Source organism: Oryza sativa, chromosome 8 (assembly GCF_034140825.1).
Source record: "Oryza sativa Japonica Group chromosome 8, ASM3414082v1".
NCBI classification, from domain to species: Eukaryota; Viridiplantae; Streptophyta; class Magnoliopsida; order Poales; family Poaceae; genus Oryza; species Oryza sativa.
In genome coordinates, this window is record NC_089042.1 from 9,742,433 (window position 1) to 9,758,519 (window position 16,087).

Consider the following 16,087-nt stretch of genomic DNA (forward strand, 5'->3'; position numbering starts at 1 on the left):
CTCCACAAGCCGTCTAGGAGGCGGCAACCTCCAAGAGTAACTAGTGATGACCTAGCTCGAAGATGATCAAGTTCCACACTAGCTCTACAATGGAAGCAATGCACTTGACTCTTGGCTAAATCAATCTTCAACACTAGATGGATGAACACAAAGCTCAAATGTGTGTGCGAGAGGTGCAAGGGGTGTATGCAATTGAAGTGGGTGCCAAGAGAGTCCTCTTGCTGCTGGTGTGGGAGTATTTATACTCCCACTCACCAAAACTAGCCGTTGGGGGAGAAATCAACCAACTCAGTGCTCTGCCGGTCAGACCGGAGGTGTGTGGCCGGTCAGACCGGAGGTGTGTGACAGGTCAGACCGTGCTACTCTACAACGGCTAGTTTTCTAGCCGTTGTAGGGTTGTCATTGGGCCCCATAGCCCTGGACGGTCAGACCAACATGGGGTGGCCGGTCAGACCGCCACCAGCTCAGTCTGACCAACCTCGGCTCCGGCGGCTCTGTATCAGCCACCCCGGGAGCTCTCCTCCCGGCCACCAGGGGGCCAGTCAAACCGGCATTGGGCCGTCGGTCAGACCGGCCACTACCCACTGGTCAGACCGGCGTACATGCCGCGGTCAGACCGGCCTTGGTCAGGCTGACCCCAGTGAATTTGCAACTCTAAGAAAGTGATGTGAAAATTGAGTCTAAATGCAAATGACCTAATGTGGCAATTTAAATCATCTCTTTGCTAGGTCATTACCCCTCTTAATAGTATGGTGAAGCTAAAAAATAAACTAGCAAATTTGATCGCCCTACACCTCGATCAATTTAGAACTAAAGCACTAGTTTTACCATCTTCTTTTCTTCGCTTCGCGCCATCAAATTTTAATCAATCGATAGTCATCCTTGCGCACACACATAATGCGAATCTAACTCAAAATACATATAGCTCAAAGACAACGGTTAGTCCACAATTAGTGCTTGTCATTAATTACCAAAATTAACAACGGGGGCCTAGATGCTTCAGCGTGGCGGCCTAGCTTATCCCCCAAGCCAACGTGGCACGGACCTCAGCGCCAACCAGTATGTTTTCAACCTCAGCGCCAGGCCCGTTGGTGCTGAGGTAGCGGCATATATGCCGCCGCCGCGCCGCCCCAACCTGACCCTGCTTCTTTTCCTCACAGAGAGGCTAGGGTTCGTTGCCCCCGCGTTGCCCTCTCTCCTCCCCTCCAGAAATCCCCTCAAATCCACCTCAAATCGAAGGCTAATTAGTGGGCATTGCTTTGGATATTGGTTTGCAAGGTAAATCCCGTCCAAAAACCCTAATTTCCCCAATATTTCTCTTATTTTTGTAGAGTATTTTGGTTGAAATCGTGGGTTGTTAAATGTTGCTCGGGTTGTGGTGTGGATTAGGGAATGTGGGTAAGGATGCGACGTTATAGTTGTATATTGATGTTAGTATAGTGGATTCATATCATTTTTGTAAATTATGCACTATTTTGCTAAGGGTGAAGTTGAGATGGATGTGGAGAGCCGTTGTATTGTCAATATTTTGGGATTCATATTGATTAATATTGATATTGAATGGCATAGATCGTAGGAACATTGTAACAGGAGATTAATCGATAGAATTTCAAAAATCTTTTATTTAGGTCTGGGGTACCCATATCATATTTCTATTTTTATAGCGACGTATTATAATAGAATAATACACCTTTTTCATCGGTAATTTGATGTAGATGGATAGATTGGTACGACTCCATTTTGGTGGCAATGTGGTAGATGAAAGTACCGCTAGTAGCCAATTTGAGGGGATGTCTGTCAGGCAGTTAGTGTTTTGTGCCAAACCCACATTTGAGGAGTTAATTTCACGCATGAAGGATGAATTGGATTGGAGCGATGAGTCTGTTGGTATGCAAGGGAGATACGATGTAGGTGCCGGTGCAATGTCGCATAAGTACATGTTAGATTTGAATAGAGAGGTGGAATGGGAAAATATAGTCTTGGGTTCACAGTTCAAATCGCTTGAGGTGTTTGCTTGGAAGAAAGAGCGTAGGGAATGGAAGAAAGAATTGTTTGATCTCAATGAAAGTCCACACATAGAATCCCCAAGTATTGTCATGAACCGAAGAACGATGTGTTTGTGGTGGATCGGAAGGAAGAATTAATTGAGGAAGATATGCAGGTAGGGGAGGAAAAACAGGTTGAGAAGGATGTGGATATAGGTGAGGATAGGCACTGGGATGTGGAAGATGGGGAGATAGAGAAGGAAATTTCAGATGGTGGTATGGATGTGAATCAAGCAGATGTGGAAGATGGGGAGGTAGAGAAGGAAATGTCAGATGGTGGTATGGATGCGAATCAAGCAGATAATGAGAATATGGATGAACTTGACAAGAGGCGGTTGATTTTATTCATTAGAGACTTGCTTGCTGATGAAATTTACACTTGCGAGGAGTGTGAGGAATCTATAATATTTAATGGATTAAACCCAAATTTGTTGTATGCTGATTTGGACAATGAAGTAGATGAGTCTGCATCTGACTCTGATAATGATCGTCCAGTGGGCAAGTTGTCGAAGGAGGAGAGGACTGTGTTTGAGAAAATCATTGGTCAAAATCCGGAAAGAGCTCAATTCGAGGACCTTAGCAATGGCAGGCTTGCTGTTGCAGATGTTGATCCACAATATGATGGAGCCTTCGATGCGATGGGGGAGGAACCGAGGAAGGGGTTAGAGTTTCGATCCATGGATGAGTTGAAAATATGGTTGCAGAGCTACTCTATCTGGGTGCACCGCCCATTCCATGTTAAGGAGTCCAATGCATCTATGAAGTACACCGTGGCTTGCCTTGATCATTACTGCAATGGCAGATTCGTGCAAGAAAGAGTGCGGGTGATACGTGGAGGATAAGTAGTGTTGGCAAAGACCACACATGCTCTAGTCTGGAAGCAACTGGCAAGCACTTGCAGCTAACTTCGAGGTTTATAGGTAACAGATTGCAGGCATTTGTTAGAGCGGAACCAACATTGTCTCCTGCAGCTATTGTAGAGGCAGTTGAGCACATATGGCACTATCGGCCTACGTATGGTAAAGCTTGGCATGCTAAGTAAGTTGCTATGAAAGTCATATGGGGAGATTGGGACGAGGCATACCTTCACTTGCCTATACTACTGAATGCCATCAAAAGTACGAACCCAAGCAAGCATTTCCTTGTTGAGCCTCAAGGGGAGAAATCAAGAACGGTGGATGGAGTCCATAGGCGTGTTTTTGGTCGTGCTTCATGGATATTTGGGCAATCAGTGGAGGCATTCAAGCATTTGAGGCCAGTGTTAGCAATTGATGGGACCTTCTTAACCGGTAAATTCAGAGGTGTATTGCTCATAGCAATTGGGATTGACGCAGGGTTACACCTTGTTCCTTTGGCGTTTGCCCTGGTAGAGAGGGAGAACACGTCCAACTGGGAGTGGTTCATTGACATAGTGAGACGACGTTTGATTGGACCGAATAGAGAAGTATGTATAATATCTGGTAGGCACGCTGGTATATTGAACTCCATCAAGAATGAGATTCCAGGCCACCGACCTATTCACCACAGATGGTGCATGAGGCATTTTTGTGCTAACTTTTATACCGCTGGAGCTACTCAGGATCAAATGAAGGACCTCGAGCGCATATGTCAAATCAACGAGAAAGTTCTATTCATAAGCGAGATCAAGCGTCTCATGGGTTTGCTTGGGGAAGGTCCTAAGAAATGGCTAACGAACAATATGACATTCAAGGCTAAATGGACCAAATCATTTGATACCGATGGGCGTCGTTACAGCTTTATGACTAGTAATATGGCCGAGAGTTTCAACAATGTCTTGAGTAGCATTCGAAAACTGCCCATGACAGCTATTGTGGCGTACACATTCTCAAAGTGCAATTGTTGGTTCATCGATAGACACAAAGAGGCAACTGTAGAAGTCCTGAGTGGAAAGAAGTGACCAGAAAAAATTAAGGATATCCTTGAAGAGCAGAAAAAGCGAACTTTGGGACAGCGGACCACACAATTCGATTTTCCATCCATGTAGTACGAGGTCACCGATCAAGGCGGAGTCACGGCGGCCGGTGTTCAATGGGGTGGACGTCACTATGTCGTGGTTGCAAGAGATAACACATGTACTTGCCAATTTCCTCAACTCCACCACATGCCATGCTCACACATGATAACCGTTTGTAGGCTCCGAGGTTTGGATATAGAGGTGCCCCCACGGATGTGTTACGAAACTTCCAATGAGGCTGTGAAACACACATACTCCCCGAGGTTTGAGCCTTACCTAGATCCATCTCAGTGGCCAAGTTACGATGGTGAATTATTCATTCCCGACTTGTCGTTGAAGAACGACATTCGAGGAAGACGAAGGACAAAGAGATTAAAAAACGACATGGATAAAGGGTATAAAGGTGCAGGCAAATGACGGTTAGTAAAGGCAAACAATACTTCCGAGCCATCCAATCAAAATAGATGTTCCATATGCCATCAACCAGGCCATAAGAAAACCCGGTGTCCGAATCGAGACAAATCAAAGGATAGGCCAAAGAAACGCCGCAGGACGGGGGGAGGTGTTAGGTCTAGAAAACAGGTAATTTGTCTTGTACATTTTTACATGTTTTAATTAAAATATTTATTATAACTATTTCTTTTACATGCTTTCTCATTTTTTATATTACAATTGTATCCTTTACTAATGACTTAATGTTTAATTGCAGGATGGCGCAGTTTTCGGGTCTAGAGCCGCTCCTGAATCTACAGATAGAGAAGAGGGCACGTCTCTTTTTCTAGAAGCCGGTCTATGTTCTTATTCTTAATCGAATTCTAAAGAAACGTCAGTTTCAAATCACTTCCATTGGGGGTACGAGGAGAGGCATCGGGCTCCCAAGATAGCGAGCGGAGAGGTTATCCTCGAGATGCAATACCCTTTTATTTGTATGACATATTTTGTATATTGCACTGATTTACTAACACTTGCATATTTTTTTTTGTCTATTGATGCAGTGCCTCAAGACCCTAAGTCAGAGTTCACACAGTGCACATCCCGTTCGACGACCGGTACATTCCGTACCTACGTCAGGCGAAACTGTTGGCGTTCGCCACCATGGCGCAGTGGCCCGTGCCTCTGTACAACGATGCGGTACTGACCGCTCTTGTGGACCGATGGCGCCCAGAGACCCATACTTTCCACCTTCACAGTGGAGAGCTAACGGTGACACTGGAGGATGTTGCCATGATCCTGGCTCTTCCAATATGGGGCCAGGCAGTTACCAGTGACACTGCTTCCGGTAACTAGAGGGCAGGCGTGGTTCAGTACCTTGGTATTGAGCCTCCAGAGGCTCCTGACGGACAGAGGTTGACGAAGACCTCTAGAGTTCCGCTTAGTTGGCTGCGTGCCAACTTCTCACAGTGCCCTCCTGACGCTGACTAGCCGACGGTTCAGCGATACTGTAGGGCATATGTGCTGTACATATTTGGTAGTATCATTTTTCCTGACTCTGGTGGAGACATGGCTTCCTGGATGTGGCTGCCATTGCTAGAGGATTGGGATGAGGCGGGTACATACAGTTGGGGTTCTGCAGCCCTTGCGTGGTTGTACAGGCAGCTATGTGATGCTTGCCGGAGGTCTAGTGCAGATGCCAACTTGGCAGGGTGTGTGTGGCTGCTACAGGTAGGAGACAGTTTGTACCATGTGTTTCATTTGTTGGTCTTTAAGCTATAAAATCTAACAAGTTACAACATCTTGCAGGTCTGGATGTGGATTCGCTTACCGGTTGGTCGTCCTACATGGAGGCAACATCCGGCATGCCCATTCCAGGATGAGGATCGACGTCCCACAGTTGCTTTCTATGGGAAAGCCGTCACCTGTAGTAGGCCGCAGAAACTTGGCCTATTACAATTACACCAACGAGATGGACTATCTCCAGCCCAAGCATGTGAGTACTCAAATATTTCATCAACAAGCATTTGGGATTTGCTAGCTGTACTAACTCAAAATTTGTTTCACAACATAGGTGGAATGGATGCCCTACGAGTCACAGGAGATAGCTAAACTTGGAATTAACGCCATGTGCAACATAGACTGGGAGATGAATACACTACGGTGCCCTCTCATATGCTTCTACGCAGTTGAGTTGTCACAGCCTGATTTTCGTTTCAGGATTTATAAATTATTTAATAAATTGTTAACAGAAATTATATTTAAATGTTCATTAATTTGCAAGTTAAGTTAAATGTGGGAAATAAAATTTCCTAAATATAAAGCATGGCTGGATTTAATTTTTATTAAATTCTTCATGATTAATTATACTCTCTGAAATTTTCTCGGATTTTTCGGAGCTCAATTCCTAATTTTAATAATACAAAGAATATTTCAGTAATTATTCACATACTAAATTAATCATTAAATGAGCTGCTTTCAATTTTGTTAAATACTTACAGTGCCCAAGTATGTTCAAGAATTTTCTTGGAATTATTTGAGCATTGGAAGTATTTTTAACAATTGAAAGATCATCTCATTGGTTAATTTATTTGGAAAAGCAATAAAATCTTCCTTCCTAGTCTTGGGCCGAATTCAGCCCATTCTCTCCCTTCCTCTCAGCCCGCAGAAAAGTCTGTTTTGTGTCCCCCTCACTACAGTGCTCCTTCTTCTACCTCTGGACAGAGCCGAGCTCTCCAGCCCGTGCACAGTTGCCGCCGCCTCCTCCTTCCAAATCTGGCCTCCCCGTTGCTCCTCTTTCCAAATTAGTTGCGGGAATGGAATCCTATCAATCTCCTCTTCCTTTTCCCCAAGAAATCCCCAAAAGTTTCTATAGGAAATCCTTTCCAATTTCGCGGATCAATATTTCCTTTTGCCGGCAAGGATCCTAAACTTTCCCGGAGTTTCTTCCGTCGATTTGGGCCCGGACCCGAGCTCCCGTGCCTATATAAAGCATCCCCTCGTCGTCCTCTACCTAACCCCTCAAGTCCCGTCTTCCGCCGTCGCCGGAATCGCTCTCCCCGGGCTCTCCTTCTCTCTCCAAGCGCCGGCGCCGCTCCAGCCGCATCTCGCCGTCGCCTCGGCCGTCGCCGGTAGCGCCGCCACCTCCCTCGGCTCCGAAAAGTCGATCTCTACCCCGGCCGCTTGTTATTTTGCGCCAAATCCCACCGGAGGTAGCCCGTCGTCGTGAACCGGAGCGCCGCCGTCGTCGCTGTGCCTCCAGCCGCGCCGTTCGTCGTCGTCCGTCGTCGCCTTCGGTCGCCGTCGTCTTCATTGGATTCGCAGCTGCAAGCAGAAGACCGTCCACCACCTCTTCTTCGCCAAATATTACCGGAACGCCGTCGCCGTCTTTGACCAGTACCTCGCCGCCTTTCCAAGCTCACTGCCGGCCGTCTGCTGTCTCATCCATCGTCGCGCCACCCCTCGGTGAGCTTTCCTCTCTCCCATGTCATTTACCGGTGTAGTTTATCCGTAGGGTCTTAATTTCATCTAATCTAATCTTGTTTGGCTCTAGCGTCGTCATCGTCTCTGTGTGGTGTCGTCGGACCATCGCTGGCTTCTTCTCCGGTCGCCGCCGTTTCCTGGTGAGGCCTCCTCTCCGATTCCTTGGGTAGATGTTTGTGTCGTCGTTGCTGTGCCGTCGCCCTAACCCTAGCCACGTGCCTCCGCCGAGTCGCCGCCGCCTAGCCGAGCCAAGTCGCCCTAGTGCCGCCGTGTCGCAGCTGTGTGCCGCTTTAGCCGTTGCTCGGTAGTCAAGTTGTCTAGCCGTAGGTGCATCCCTAAATTCGTACCGGCCTATCGTTTGCCGTACCGGGGTTTTACTGTGAATCGTTTCTAGCCCACCGGTTTAGCCGCAGCCGTTGTTGAGTCGTTCGCTCGTTTGTTCGAACGAGGTGTCCCCGTGCTTCGTTCGTTCGTCCGTGTGGAGCCGTCCTTTAGTTTAGAGCCGTTCAGAGCCGCCGGTTCCGTTCGACGGTTTCGGTTGATCATTTGGGTGATCCCGTGTCACGTAGAATTGACTCGTTGAGTTGGTATCTCGTGAGGCTCGCTTGCCAGATCAATCTAATCCGTTGAATCTTGGTCAACTCTATGTCAAGATTAATCTTAGTCGTCTAAAATCGATATAAATCCGTTCCCTCTTTTCAATGGCATATTATTTCTTTTTAATATATGTCATCTACCAAATATAATCTAATCTATTTCCGGAGGTTGTTTTTATCTTAGTTATAAATCATTTGTAAATGGTTTAATTAATTTGGAATATTCTTTTCTTTAATAGGTTTAATTGGAATTAATCTTGTAAAATTCATAATTAGTTTATATGAAATCGAATGAGGCCGTTCAAGTCTCTAAAGTCATCTAAAATCATGATCTACATGTTTGTTTACTTTATATGTTTTGTTTATTTGGAGTTTCTTAGTCTTTTTCCTCGTTTTGCGTGTTAGCTTGTCGTTTCCGTTGTTTCGAAGGTTCGTGAGTGCGTTGTAAGTATCCAAGAAGATTAATTGAAGACCCTTTATTGCAAGGCAAGTCACACAGATCCCAAACAGAATACCTTTGAGCATGTTGATCCTATATTTAAATTTTCTATTTATTTCAACTATGCATTTATTTTCGAATGTCACCGGGTGGTGTGAACCTGTTCCTTTGTTATGGCCAATTTGCATTGATCACCCTATTTCTTGATTACCTCGGGTTATAATTTGACTAGTTGGATTTATATATTGGTTCAACTAGATATATTAGATATAATTGCTTAGCCATATTTAGAAACATTAGCACACTATTGGGATAACTAATGTTTCACTATTACTTAATGATGTACATGGTAAAGGTAGCTCACGATGGTCAATCGTGATTGGTTAATTAATTAGTGTGCCAACTAAAACTTGATAATGATAGGTTGTGAGCACATGGTTTTGATGGTCGTGCTCATGATAATTAAGGACCGGTTCACGAGCTTCGGTTGCGAAACATTAACCGTGCCAACCACAAGCCAGAGTGGGCAACGGCTAGACACTTTGTATAGCAAGGCTTATTGTGGTGTGCCAGACTGAGAAGTGGTGGAGATAAGCCCACGGGGGTCGCTGGGGAGTCCATGCCTCTGGTTTTTTTTGAGGGGGTGACTACGATGCAGGAAAGGTGCGCTGCTTTGAGTTGAGCTATGCGAGGGGTCTTGTCACAACTACACAAATGGTGACATGTTCAGCATGGGCACATGATGATATGGTGACATATTGTGGAGTTGTGTCTTATGGGTACAGTGGTACACCTCTGGCCAGAGTAAAACTATTCGAATAGCCGTGCCCGCGGTTATGGGCGGGTCTAACAATGTCTTTCATGATTAGTCTCACACTTCTCACCATAATAGATGATGATATAACTGGTAATAATTTGATTAGCTCCTGGTTTGGAATGGTACATTCCTGGTTTGGAGATAGATCTGTACAGCCAGGTATGGTTGTTCAGGATGGTTGGGCCTATACAGCATGGGTATGCTGTTTAGTGTTGATTAATATTGATGATTAATTACTCTACTATTTTACAATTCTTAACTGTTTGCTAAATACTGCTTTTGCAAATGAGCCCTATATTATGCCATCCTTTTGTATCCTTGTGCACTTACATATTTGCTGTGTGGCTTGTTGAGTATGTCATATGCTCACCTTGCAATAATCAATCAAACCTCAGTTGAAGAAAAGTTGCAAAGGAGAAGACGTTTGGGTTATACCCCAGTTGAGCTGCCTGTGGGAGTGGAGCTGGATCTTCGCTAGACCGTAATTCCGCTGCTATTTTCTCTTTTTATTTGTAAGTATGTAACATTGTATTATTGATGAATCTGTATATTAAATTGTCAGTTTGTGTACCTCGGTTGATTCCTGGACGAGGATTTTAATACACAAATTAGTTCGGAAATTACTAGTGAATTTCTGGGCGTGACATGTGTACCAGCTTTGCAACCGGGTGATAAGGCAGTTCGGGAGGCGGCAAACAATCCCGCAAAGATTCTCTACAAGCATCGATCTCCATAAGTAAGTCAATTTGCCTACGACCATATGTTGAGCTGTTGATGAACTGTCCATTAAACCACTGTCCATTAATTTATATTACTGTATTGCGTGTAGGGTGGACAGAAGGAAAAACAAGAAGACCACCGATTGGACTGCTTATCATCAGACACACATCGATCGATGGGACCAGTTCAAAGCCAACCGCATGCCGGATAACGCAATGCACAATAGGCAAGAGTTCAACGCATACTTAGCCTGGCTCGCGAGGAACTACCGCCTCGCCCTACGTCCGGCTTGGACGCTAGCCGACATAGCGGACAACCTGACTGAGGTGGAGGAGTAGAACGAGTACGATACAAGTACTCGTAGAGGTAGCACGGTCGAGACGGGTCCGGTTCGAGATAGAGTGGTGCGTATGGGTTCTATTTACTCGTTTTCCAATTTCCGTACTTCATGCTTATAACTTCTCCTACAGGCACAAGAGCTAGTCAGGGCAGTGAATGATTTGGGCGTGGCACTTGGCACGCCCCCTAGCTCGCAACAAGAGAGCAGTGTTCTTCAGAATGCCTTACAGGTAGATTTGTAAAATTCATGCACCATACACATAATTGGAACTAACTCCTTCCTTATGTTGGTACTAGACTCTACGACAGCGTTGCAAGAAGTTGGCGGCACGGCTGGGATGCAGGGCCGACGATGCCGTCGAACCACCTCGACGGGCCGAGCAGGGGACAAGTCGAGGAGTGGCTCAAGAGGGTGAACAAGAGGGAGAGGAGGAGGAAGAGGGAGAGGAGGAGGAGGAGGAGGAAGAAGGAGAGGAGGAGGAGGAGGGAGAGGAGGAGGAAGAGGAGGAGCAAGTGGAGCTCGGTCCCTCCTAGCTACAGGATGCTCCACAGTCATCATAGGGGCCATCTCGACCACAGCGCAAGAGAGCTCCTATTTCCGACTGGAGGTACACTCCCAATCAGCCTCGTGCTCCAAGGGGTAGGAAGAAGTAAGTTTTTTTTGGTGGTTTAGTTCGGTAACTTGTGTACTTTATGAAACTCACAACTATACTATGACTTGCAATCCTATATTTTGATGAACCCACAACTATGGTTGTGTTTAGGCTTAAGTCTGTGGATGGATGTGGTTGTGATGGAGCTGGATGTGTATGGATTTTGGATGGATGAATGGTTATGTTTATGGATAGATGGAAGTATATGTCTGTGAATGGATGGATGTATTTGTGTTGATGGATGTATATGTGTGTGAATGGATGGATGCATATGTGTGTGATGTTTGTGAATGGATGGATGAATGGATGGATGAATGGATGTATATGCTGTGGCAGTGGCAGTGGCTGTGGCTGTGCTGGGGAACCACCTCAGCGCTAGGTCGTACCTAGCGCTGACGTTAAAGGACTCAGCACCATTATATCTGGCACTGAGATCCCCGACCCTGCCACACAGAGGGGCTACTTGGGCGAGCCCGGCGCGGGCGGCTAAGTGCCGAAGCTCAACGCCAGGGGTCTTGGCGCTGAAGTTAAAAGACTCAGCGCCATTACAGCTGGCGCTGAGATCCCCGACCCGGCCACACCGAGGGGCTGCTTGGGCGAGCCCGGCGCGGGCGGCTAAGTGCCGAAGCTCAGCGCCAGGTAATCCTCAGCGCCATTATAGCTGGCGCTGAGATCCCCGACCCGGCCACCCCGAGGTGCTGCTTGAGCCAGCGCTGCGCGGGCGGCTAGCTCAGCGCCAAGACAAATGGCGCTCAGGTTGGCCATCTCAACGCCCTGTCAGTTGGCGCTGAGGTCCGTGCCATGCCGGTGTGGGGGAAAAGCTGGGCCGCCACGCTGGCAAGGCTCAGCGCCAAGGCGGTTGGCGTTGGCCTGGCCAACCTCAGCACTAGGATGCTTCGCGCTGGGCCGACGGCCTATTTTTGGTTGAAGTTTTTTGCACGGGCTAGTTTCACAATAATTTTTCAAAAGGGCCAATTTGTCAAAAAAAAAACTGGGACTTGGGAGCCACACCAAGTCACCAAACCAAAACTTCAGCAAATAATGCCATAATGGTGGGAGCAATGTGTGCGTCTTTTTTTTTTTTTGGGGTGGGGGGGGGGGGCGGCGGAGAATGGTAACAGAAGACTTACCCATGGTATAGATGGGATGTCGAAATTTACTAGGCAAAGTCCAAATTACTCATGACCTATTCAAAAAAGTTCAATTTTTCTTGTAAACTATGAATAGTATTAGACATTGTACACCCACAATCTTTCTAAACAAGACGAAATACACATGTAAAAAAATCCTTCCCCCGCCCCACCTCTTGTGTTGCTACTTGCTATGATGTTCCCAAGAACCTGCGGGCTGTCGATTGGAGCACAAGGGTGGTTGGGCTCGAGAGAGGGTCGTGGGAGAGGCCTTAGGGTAATTACTATATTGTTTGATGTTTTGCCCCAAAAAATGCCACATATAATTGAATGATGAGGTGAAAGAAATAAATAAGAAAAGAGAAGATAAGCCATCTCTCATGCAAGGGGCAACCTCCACACAAACTCCAAGAAAAAGGAGATGAAAGAATTGAAAGAGGGGATTGGACAAACAAATAAAATAAAAACATTTGGGTTAGTATGCTAGAGATAGTGTAGATGTGGTGTATTATATATATTATTTCTTATACTAGAAAAAATACCCGTGCGTTGCAACGGATGAAGGTTATTTGAATAATTTTCTTATTGTTATACGGTTTAGTTAATGTGAAATTCATTGTGGGAATTCGCTTGGATATATATATTTCTAGAAAATCATGAGCTACAATTAGGAGTCCAATGATCTTCATGTGAGCTTTTTAAAGAAATATCTTATACGACTCCTTCCGTATTATCAAAAGCGAACGAACTTAAAACCTTAATCATATACGGATCTGTATTTCCAAAATCAAACGAACTTAAAAACTAACTCATACACGGATGACGTACCAAAGTACTGGCAAAAATGTTTTAAATTTTTATAATAGTAGAGATTACATGGATAAAATTAGATGTGGCAACTACCCTACTATAAAACTTGCCCTTAGAAGGCTAGAACCAACGATAGGAGAGGAGAGGCGAGAATATCTCCTTGTGAATGGAGATGGTGGAGGCAGAGAATCGAGCCTCCTCTTGCCTATCCTTGCTTGCATTTTATTTGGTGCCACACAATAACAGTGGTATAGATGTGATTTTCTGTACAATTAATCCTAGATATCTTCCTTCCTCCCGCACCCCTTTATGGGAGACGTGCGCTTCTTCCAACAATGAAATGTCCGGTCAAGGTTGAACGTGACTATACAGCTAGTGGTAGCTACCACTCTATCTATGAGAGATCCTATCCACCTATACTTTAAATAAAATTTTCTCTTAAACTACTCATCCGATCTACGATCCGATTGCATTGTTGTGTTCGTAACAATTAGATCTTTACAACAAGATCTCACATGATTATATTTTGATAAAAAAATATAAATTACTTTTATAATATATCTAAATTACTTTTAGATTTCACTAAATTACTTCTTAGACATAAAAAAGTAAATTCAATAATGCCTAAAAGTAATTTACATATATTATATTACATATATTATAGAAGTAACATATAAAAAAAGTAACTTTAATGCATACCTTTTTTATTGGACGTGACTATACAGTTAGTGATAGCTGGTTTGTACTCTATCTAGTATCTCCTTTCAACTTAAAAAGTGCAATAATATATGTTTTTTTTTATAAATAGAATCCTAACTAGACTGCCACGCGTACGCCACGTAGACCAAAACCACCGCAGATTGGGTCGAGGGGGGTAATTCGTTCGGTTTGCATAGTTGGGGGTGAGGAATGTCCGGTTTTGTGGTTTAGGGGGGTAATTCGGACGACCGTGATAGTTCGGGGGGAGGGGGTAATTCATACTTTTTCCTTATTTTTAAGATATATTTGCATCATTGTACTCTACATAAAATATGTGACAAAACAAGATCCATGTTGAATATATTAAAACATTTTATTAATTTAAAAGTAATTTATTTAAATTGCAGAAGTAACTTAGCTATGCAGTAGAAGTAACTCTGTATAGCATTAGAAGTAATTACATTATTTTTGAGTTTAAATAATAAACTATGTAGAGTAAATTCACAAGCAAAGTGTAAGAGAAGATTTTTAAGTAAATGCATTTATGAAAGTAAATTCAGTAACTTAGCATAAAATGGGAGTAAATTGTTACAACATTAGAAGTAAATTCGTTGTAGGGAAGAAAATATGGTCTATCGAAAAATTAAATTTAAAGTCCACAAATTATAGAATTGACTAAAAACAATAATACAAATAATTAATTTAAATCATTATGAATGTATAAGAAGTAACTTAGTAAAATCTAAAAATAATTTATATATACGATGAAAATAACTTACGTATATAATAAAAGTAATTTACAAACATAAATATTTTTTCGTCGTAATATAATCATGTAAGATCTTGTTGTAAAGATTTAATTGTAACGAACACAATGGTGTAATCGGATTGTAGATCAGATAAGCAATTTTGGAGAAAATTTTGTAAGAAGGGAAAAAAGAAATGCATGTCTATATATATATGTGTACGCTTTCTCTGTTGTCTTCCGTACAGATGTGTAGGCTTTCTCTGCTGTCTAAGCTTTCTATGCTGTCTCCCGTTTAGACTAAACAGAGAGGCCTCTCAGTTTAGATTTTACCGGTCGAGGTTATGCCTATTTGGGCAAACACTGCAGCGGAATGCGATGAGAGCAAGGTGCAGGAGTTGACCTGCTCCTATATGCAAGAAAGCAAAGCATGCACAGACAGATTGCGCTTGGCTTTGCATTTGACAGTGGGAAACTATTTTAACAGCTAAAATACAAGTGCTCTTTTTTATATAAGTTAGTCATGGGTGCATGACTCCATTTACCAGGTGTCAAATTCTTGTGTCCAGAAATATATAGTTCTACATATGCTTAGGTTGTTCGGAAGTCAAAAGTGTTTTTAAGGGAAGCCAAAAATTATACTCCAGTAACAATGGTTTAGGGACAATAAGGTCATTTTCTCTTCGGAAGGGAAGAGATAGTAACAGGAGACCCATGGTATGGATGGGGTAGAAATTTTCTAGGTAAAGACCAAATTACCCATGAACTATTCCAAAAGTTCAGCTTTTTTCCAGTAAACTATGAATAATATTAGACATTCTAGCCTCTAATCTTTCTAAACATGGTGAAATAATACCCTCGAAGCCCGATGTGTGATTTTGGTTTCATCTAGCACACATATGGCGATCTAGTTATGTTAACGGTGAAAATTAGTAAGCCCCGAAGTTATGATCGGCCTAGAGTCAATATCGGCTTCAGAGTCCTAGAATCAGCCAATGGGCACTATCAGTCACCAATAATCGGATTCTTGATGGTTCAGTTAACGAGATTAATCAATTAAAGTAAGATTATTTAGAAGAGACCGAGCTCAAGGAGGATGCGGCATGGAAGTTTATCTGTTAATTTCCTTTTATCTTTAGAAAAGTTTCTTTCTTGTCCAACAAATACTAGTATCTACCCATGGGTATAAATATGTACACCTGGAGTCATTGTAAACTATCTCAACGATTAATACAACTACTTTCAGCGCATCACCACCCTCTTTATCGAGCTTTTTACTGATCACTGGCGGACTTGGTACCTGACGCGGGGCTGCATCGGCTTTTTATTTCCGGTAAAGGGGTAAGTCCTACGTTCTGCCGGCCCTGACAATCGTATCGGCTACATTGGTGTTGTCCAAGGCTGCATCGTTCTCGACTCTTGGATTGTTCTGGTTTGGTTGCTTTGTTTGTCTACCTATTTATCATATTGTTGTTGTGAAAACAAGGCGGCCTAGGAGATCTGCTTAACTCCAGTGCAAGTTCAAGGCTAGCCTCGAGTGTGTCAAGGGCGTGCCAGCTGATTTGATCATGCAATCACCTAGAAAGACAAAAGCAGAGTTAGTCAGCAGATAGCCGATCGGTTGATAGGCCGATAGCGTATCGTTGGTGGTCTCAGCCGATAGAGTTAGACCAAATCGGCTATGGTATGGATATATCAAAGAATA

General features: G+C 43.9%; 1 pseudogene; it reads left to right on the forward strand.

Moving 5' to 3' along the window:
- Positions 1 to 1,715: 1,715 nt before the first annotated feature.
- LOC4345103 (uncharacterized) lies at positions 1,716 to 11,617 on the forward strand (annotated as a pseudogene).
- The last annotated feature ends 4,470 nt before the right edge of the window (positions 11,618 to 16,087 follow it).